The sequence below is a fragment of the Anolis carolinensis genome, chromosome X, assembly GCF_035594765.1.
Source record: "Anolis carolinensis isolate JA03-04 chromosome X, rAnoCar3.1.pri, whole genome shotgun sequence".
NCBI classification, from domain to species: Eukaryota; Metazoa; Chordata; class Lepidosauria; order Squamata; family Dactyloidae; genus Anolis; species Anolis carolinensis.
Window position 1 is genome coordinate 8,350,926 of NC_085847.1, and position 8,551 is coordinate 8,359,476.

Below are 8,551 nucleotides of genomic sequence, written 5' to 3' on the forward strand. Positions count from 1 at the left end.
GGTCTTTGGCAACCCCTCACGATCCCCTCAGGGGTCCCAACTCCCAGGTTGAGAAACACTGATTTACCGTATGGACTCAAGTCTCATGTGCTATTGAATCTAAGGGCCCCTCCACACAGCCATATAACCTAGAATATCAAGGCCGAAAATCCCACAATATCTGCTTTGAACTGGTTTATCTGTCCACACTGTCATATATCCCAGTTCAATGCAGATAATGTGGGATTTTACTTGGCTGTGTGAAGGGGCCTCCATTTTCAAAGCCCTAAGACGGAAAACAAACACAAGGATTTGCTGCCAAATGCAAGTCTACTCATTGTAATCGAGAACGCCAAAGCTTCCAGCAATGTAAAAGAAAAACTTGAGGTGCATCTAGAACGAATCCTAAGAGGACTGTATTATACAAATATAATGCACACCTTAATTTGGATGAGGTAATTTAGGCAAAAAGGGTAAGCCTTAGACTCAGGTAAATAGGGTCTTTAGGCCTACTTTTCTGAAAGATGGCATTTCTTACCCTTCAGTACATGCATGGACCCATGGATTCTGCATCCACAGATTCCATCATTGACGGCTCCAAAAAGCAAACCTTGACTTTGCCGTTTTACAGAAGGGAGAGCATATTACTATGCCAGTGGTTCTCAACCTGTGGGTCCCCAGGTGCTTTGGGCTACAATTCCCAGAAATCCCAGCCAGTTTGCCAGCTGTTAGGACTTCTGGGAGTTGAAAGCCAAAACACTGTACTATGCCATTGATCCCTTGATTTTGATAAACCAGAACTCATATCAACTGCCTCTGAATGCCTGGTCAAAGAAAAAAGTTCCTGGTGTCTTGGTTTTTAAAATAAATAAACTTTTTAAAAGGTTTTTAGGTCTGTTCCTGGGGTTCTCTGGAGCATTGATTCGGAAAATTGCATCGGATAGACCCCATTCACTCTAGTTTCTTAGGGCCCTTCCACACAGCCCTATATCCCAGAATATCAAGGCAGAAAATCCCACAATATCTGAGTGTGGATTTAGATAACCCAGTTCTAAGCAGATATTGTGGGATTTTCTGCCTTGATATTCTGGGATATAGGGCTGTGTGGAAGGGCCCTCAGATAGGGTCATTTATCCTAGTTTTCAGTGGGTAAGCAGAAGGCAACAGGTAGGTGGCATATGTTCTGTATCTCAAACACAAGAGCTGGAATCAGCAGGTCAAATACACCCAGAAACAGGGCTAACATTTGAGGCACCAAAATGTATCATTATTACAAAAGTGGCACAAAGGCATAAAAAATCAACTTCTCCCAGAGCTATCAAGCCATATGGGCCAATGTTAGGGAACGGGAGGGAAATTGTTATTGTTATGATGTTTATTATGTCCTATTTTCCTCTCTTAAACAAGACTCACTATGGCTTTCAACACTCAAAACAATACAATGTAACATTTCAAATCTACCACATGGAGACATGAAAATAGAGCTTGACTTGTTAAAAACAAAATCGTTTTTAAAACTGTGTTGAAATAATAGAGAACAACTACAACATGCCCTGATGGATTGGAGCACAGTGTGTCATTTTCTACATGGTAGAATTGATGCAGTTTGATAGCACTTGAACTGCCCGGGCTCAATGCAGTGGAGTCCTGGGAGCTGTGGTTTGGTGAGGCACCAGTACTTGGCAGAGAAGGCTACAGACCTTATAAAACTGCATCTTCCATGATTCCACAGCACTGAGTCATGGCAGATCAAGTGGGGTTACACTGCATTAATTCCACAGTGTAGATGCACTCTTAGGGCACAGGTTCTGAGAAACATGGCAATCTCTGTGTTGGCTGAACAGCAAATTACATTTAGTCAGTAAAGTAGTTTTGCTTTGCTTATTCAGTAAAAGCCAAACTGTGCCTCCTTGTGGCCCTTGAAGATGGAAATTCTTCATCTGATAGTCAAATCCATCCTTGGGCATTTCACCGTTCCATTTTCGATAGCAAATAATAAAAGCAGCCATGGACTGTGTGGCTACAGAGACATCTGTGGTTTTGAGGTGGAAATGAAATGATATATAGTCTTAATCACAAAGGATTATAGGGGCATGTTATTTCTCCATTCCTCAACATCTTTATCTCTGATGATGTTGAATTATGTACTAGCTCCATCAAATACTATTAGCCATCAATGTATGCATGCCTGTGTTTTGCTGCTTAATCTTGCATGCAGCCAAGATTAAGTCTTCCTTTTTGCTCTCTCTCCATTCCATTTGGTCTCCCAATCAGCTAAAACAAATCCCAAAACAAACATAGTTTTTCCCTGTAGTTTTATCAGAGGTTTTATCAGTCCTCTCTTGCCCATTACCCTCCAGGTGCCTTGGACTACAACTTCCATGATTTACCAGACAACATAGCTATTGGGTGATGGAAAAAGACTTGAGTGGAGCAAAACCTGATCTCAAATTATAGGGGGAAAGGTAAGGATGCTGTAATGATATTTATGTGCTTCTTCTCTACCTCCCCTCCATTTGCTTCAATTTTAAGCAAATCATGCCCTCGCCTGTAGTTTTGAAAAATATTAGTTAAGGCGGCTGTCTCAAAATTAAAGGGCCCTGTCACCTCTCACTCTCTCATTAATCTGAACACAACAAAACACATCGCACTCAGTGCTTATAACAGCCATATTCCCAGTGCCAACAATTACAACCACAGGTTTTTTAAGATGTTAAGGTTAATTGCTGGAGGCTCAGTACTGTATGAAATATGCTACATTGGTTTATATTCCCTTTCTCTGATTTAAAAGTCAGAATGCTTTGCTTTTCTGGTTAAACATAATTGTATGATGATATTCTAACATAGCCTTGCTTGTCAGCCCCTGGGCTGACCTAATATATTTTTCTGCCTGAGGGAAAGAAAAGATCTCCCCACGCTTATTAAATGTTCAACAGCTAGAGGATTTGAGTCAGAAAATTATACACAAAACTCAATTTTCGGTCAGGTGTGCTAATATGATGTCACTTGTATGCATTTGTATATATGAAAACATACTTCTCTCACTTGCATCTCTTTTATGATAATCCATCATTTCTAAAAGCAACATAATATTACCACATACGTTTGTTAAAAAATCAGGTTCACAGACTATGGGTCCTTCTCACCTGGTTCCAGATTCCACTGAGGAAAGGCAGTATGGTATTGCAATGATACTGCCCTTTTGGAGCAAAAGGAAAATCCAGTACAACTAGATTCTGCAGTAGATTTCACCAGCATCCCCAATTGTGCAGGCTTGTCCTCCAAAGATTAGCACCTGAACAACAGGTCTTCAGTGACCTAGAGTTCTAGTTATGCTGAGACGTACAGCATTGTTTTTATTAAAATCATGGTAATTTTTTATCTGGGCACAATCCTGTTTAAAATGTAAGGTGGAAAGCTCCACTGGAGTACTGTACATACACAAAAATACCAGAAGCAACCAGTCTAGCAGAGGCAGTTCAGCTGTTAAGTCCCCAGAACAGCAGTCTCCTAGTAATGCAGGGAAGCAGAGCTCCAGACAGCCTTGACATTAGCACACTGTGCTGTGTGTAAATAGGGATCTTCTTGCACAAAGGGGTATTGCATACCTCCTTATGCAAGTTTGTAAAAAGCACTGTTGTGGTAATCCAACAGGATCCTGATCTATATGTGCATATAGGCAGATATATAGGTCAAAAGTGGGCAACACAGCCAACAGGGCAATATGTGGTCCACGTGAATTTTGTGGGAAGCTCCATGGGTTTCCCGCACACTCCTGCTGCAAAAAAGTGATGGGAAAAAAGCAGTGCTGTACCTCTCACAATTTCCTTTTTCCCTTTTGAGCAAGGCATATGAACCTGACACACTTGAAGGCAAATTTGCATTTCAGAAAAAATCAGAAACAATTATGCTTGTTTTAAAGGATGATATTGAAGGTAGAACACTGGGATTTTGCTCCAAATCCACTGACATCAGAGGTGATGTGTATGTGGCCTCCAGGTAGTTGAGGGACAATTTGCTGCTTCAACCAAGACATTTCTCAGCCCTATTATGAAAGAGTAGGGGAGGGAGAGAATAGCATAGAATCATAGAACTGCCATTGTGGAAGGTATGTCATATCATCCACCCTTTGCCAATGGCATGAAGCCACAGCTAAAGCTATCCCACCTCTGTTTAAAAGCCTTCAGTGAAGAAGAACACACCATCTTCTGCGGTAGCCTTTTCTGTTATCAAACAGCTCTTACTGTCAGGTAGTTATGTTGATTCATTTTCTTTTTTGTAATTTTGAGCCGCTGGTTCAGATTATATGCACTGGAACAGCAGAATACAAGCTTGCTTTGGTTTCCGTGTGACAGATCTTTGCCTGTTTAAAGATAACAACTTTATCCAAAGCTGGTCTTAAATGTGGGTGAGATAGGCAGTTTCCCATAACACCTAGCTAAGTGGGTCAATATGCAGAGTTTAGGAGAGTGATGAGTTAAGTTGAAATACTGATGGCCTTACTTTGGGCCCTGATGCCAGAACAGATGTGCTACTGATGGGGATGATGGGCTAGGATTATTTTTCTATTATTATTCCAGCAGCCCCCTTGTTGAAGGCTGAACCTTCATCACCTTCCACTTGAATGGAAACAGAATTGTCTCTACATAGTCCTTGTTAACATTTCCTGTCCCACATTCACATGATGAATACACAAAACATCAACTGCTTCAGAAAGTTGAAGAAACTTTTTCATGCTGACTTAGTAGTGGGATTTTCCTTTATGGGCATTTTAAGCAAAAGCCCATTTCCATGTTAATTTTACTAATATAGGTATTTTTGAATATGGTGTCCCCAATATAAACATTTGGCACACATTTTCTATGAAGAATTGTATAGCAAAATTTAGAAAAGTACCAATACTGAAGGTAACCACCTTTCAGTTAAGAAAATGCAAACAAGTATGTTTGTATTCAAATGGGAATATTCTAACAGGTTTCTTTCACATCTCTAGTCTGATGCATCTTTACTTTCCACTAATCTCAATGCACAGAACTGCAGACTTAAAGTGATTTCTCAAACCAATTCTAATTATACTGTAGTATTTAAAATTCAGAGGAAGTCTCCTGCAACCAACGCCTTTGAAGATCTGTAGAAGCAAAACTCTGCTCGCTTCAACTCATCCACTGCAGCTAAAGCCGTCGGCCTTCTCATGAGCCAGGGCTCACTCATAAAATCTCTTTTCAAATTTGGGGTTTAATGCTAGAAAATATGAGGCAGCAATGGGGAACATGTAACCCTGTTGATGTCTTTGTCTGGAACATCTCTGGCCAAACATGTTCTCAGAGGCACCTTTTTGCTTAATTCTTAGAAAATGTCCACCTGGCTAAACTGCTGTTTTCTCAGCTGCTGGGCCAAGGGGAATAACATAACAATGATAAGTTATTGAATAGCACTGAATAACATGTGGGTAACAATCTTAAATATTATTCGATCACAGGCTTACTGACCCACATTGGAGATAAGTGATATCTCAAGAGGAGGGCAATAGTATCACTTTTCACGTTTTATAAGCTGTGATGTGGCCTGGTTTTTATCTGCATTGCAGACCAAAGGAATACAAACAAAACCCTCTTACATGAACTGATTTTGCAGTCAGGATTGAATACCAGGCCCCTTCTCTTAAAGTCTGCTCGACAAGTGATAGCAATAATTATTTCCAGACATCAAAATCTTGATCAGTTTCTGGAAATCACCATGATCTTAACACAATCCTGAAGGGCAGGGATTTTTACTTTCCTGATTAGCATTGTTTGATAAGGCTTTCCACAACTTGCTTTTACTCACAGTTCAGGCCAAATACACATAATAGGTTTTACTTCTATGAGAATGTGTTGAAGCCCTCATATGTAGCTCGGCCACACAGGTGGAAGTAAACTTTACAGGGCTTACTGTCAGGTTAACCACATCACCATATTGGTATTTTAGTTTGGCCAACCCTTGAAGAGATATTTGGAGACAACTATCAGGTGTCTGAGAACCAGTGCAACAACTTGAGCATTAAGCTAGGACTCTGGGAGACCAGTCGAAATCTCTATTCACCCATGCCAACCCAGTGGGTGACTTGGGTGAGTCACACTGTTTTAGTCTTAGAGGAAGGTCATAGTGGCAAACCCCCTTTGAAGAAATCTGACCAAGGAAACTACAATAGAATCATATGTCACAACAACTGGTTAAAACAGAAGACAAGAAATGTCAAGGAGGCAAGAGGATGGAATTTTGTGTTCATAAGCAAGTTGGCTAAGGGACGAAGAGCATCTCTTTTCATCCCTCCTCTACCAGCCCACTTTGTTGCCATTCTGGTGACCAAGGAGAACAAGTCTCCCCTTGCTCCAGAGGCCTAGCTTGGACACTATTGGTGTATGTTGGCCACTAAAATAGTCAAGCCACTCCATTTTCTTGGCTTTGGCTGTGACATGTTTAGGTCAAACATAAATTAAACATTGGTTTGGGAAATACAAAGCTTCACAGCTTGCCACAATAGTAACAAAGCTTGTTACTATTGCTAGGTAAATTACTTTTTTTGACAAGTTGCTTTTACTTCTTTCTTTAAATGGTAGCTGCCAATATTTTTGTGTATATGTTCTTTGTTTCCTGGTTAGGAGCATAGCTACTATTGGTCTGGGAGTACTTTGCTCCTGGGTCTCCAAGCAATGAAATGGAATATTTCTGGAAATTTTAAAGGATGGCAAAAATCCACCTCTCCCCAATTTGGTTGGGGGGGGGGATTTTCAGTGTAATAAAAAAATCTACTTTTTAATTTAGGAACATAAATGCTTTTTACAACTGGGGCCATAAGGTCCTTAATGTTCTCTGCTACTGTAATTGATGTGGTCATGGCAACCTCAACCCCCCTCAAATCCAGAAATAACTGCAACCCAGTATCCACACATGGTTCAGTCTTATGCAGAGTTAAGTGGACCTCAGGCTTTTGAAATAGATCAGATGCACAATCTGTGGATCGTAAATGGTCATTTATATGTAACTTCTACTTTTCTATGACTCTAACTTCCCTGAAAAGACTTTTTGTCACCCCAGAAAAAAGGAGCAAGCCAGCAGTAAATGTGTCTGGAAAAATGTTGTGTATCCCAGCAATAGAAATCATTATTTACGGCAAAAACACAACACAACCCTCCAAATATAAAGGAAAACCAGGAGAAAAATCAAACCCCAAATGTAGAACACCAGTAATACTGTCAAAGGTTCTGCCTAGGATCCGCCTGTGAGTTGGGCATCATCTTTCAACAGTCTCCTTGAGGGTGACATCTTCTCGGGGAGTGTGTGTAGGATTGGACTATGTAGATAGGTACACAAGGAGAAGCAGTACTGTCCTCCCCTTTTTTTAAAAAAAGATGTTGCCCTTTTGGCACGTAGCCTTTCCCCAAAGGCTGAGAGGAGACATGATGAGGACTATGTGAAGGCAAGTCATAGGGAGGAGGGAGCAAGCTTGTTTTCTGCTGCCCTGGAGACTAGGATGCAATGGAACAATGGCTGCAAACTACAGGCAAGAAAGGAGATCCCACCTGAACATTAGGAAGAACTTCCTCACTGTGTGAAAGAGAGGGCTTTTCGGCAGTAGAACTCTCTCTCTGCTCCGGAGTGTGGTGGAGGCTCCTTCTATGGAGGCTTTTAAGCAGAGGCTAGATGGCCATCTGTCGGGGGTGCTTTGAATGCAATTTTCCTGCTCCTTGGCAGAATGGGGTTGGACTGGATGGCTCACCAGGTCTCTTCCAACTCTAGGATTCTAGGATTGGTGACTTCTCCAAGCACACCCATTCTCAGGGTAGGGACAGTGTGAGCCAGTGGATCTTTTTGGACAAGAGCGCCCATCAGCCCTTGCCAGCAAAGCCAGTGGTGAGGCAAAGAAAGCAAGACGATTTAGACTTTTTATGGCTAAAATCTTATTGTTCATCCCACTCAAAGTCACAGAATCAGTTGGATTTAGCCAGTGTGGTAAATCACACAACTTGGAGTGTGGTGGAATCTACTTTCTGGAGGCTTTGAAGCAGAGGCTGGATGGCTTTCTGTCAAGAGTGCTTTGATAGTGTTTTCTCTGCCTGGCAGAATGGGGTTGGACTGGATGGTCTTTGGGGTCTCTTCTAGCTCTGTGGTTCTGTGAGTTTAAGGCAGGCAAGGGCAAACTTGGGCCCTCCCTCCAGGTGTTTTGGACTTTAACTCCCACAATTCCTTAACAGCCTCAGGCCCCTTCCTTAAGCGGCTGAGGGGGAAAAGGAAAGGGTCTGAGGCCAGGACAATGAATTAACCCAATGGACCCCTGATTCAGGATTTGGCATTGGTTTTTCAATCCATACTGTGCGGACTTGGGCTGCCAGGAGCCGAGAGAGGCAGCCTGCCTTACTTTTGCAAGAGAGAAAGGGAGGGAGGGGAGGGGAGGGGTCTCTCGCTCTCTCGTCTCCAGGCCAACTTTCTTAGGTAACTGAGGGGAGGGGCCGTCGCTCGGGAGAAGCGACCCATCCGGATGCCCCCTCCTTCCCCCGAGCGCCCCCTGGGGCTATAAAGGGCATCCGTGGCG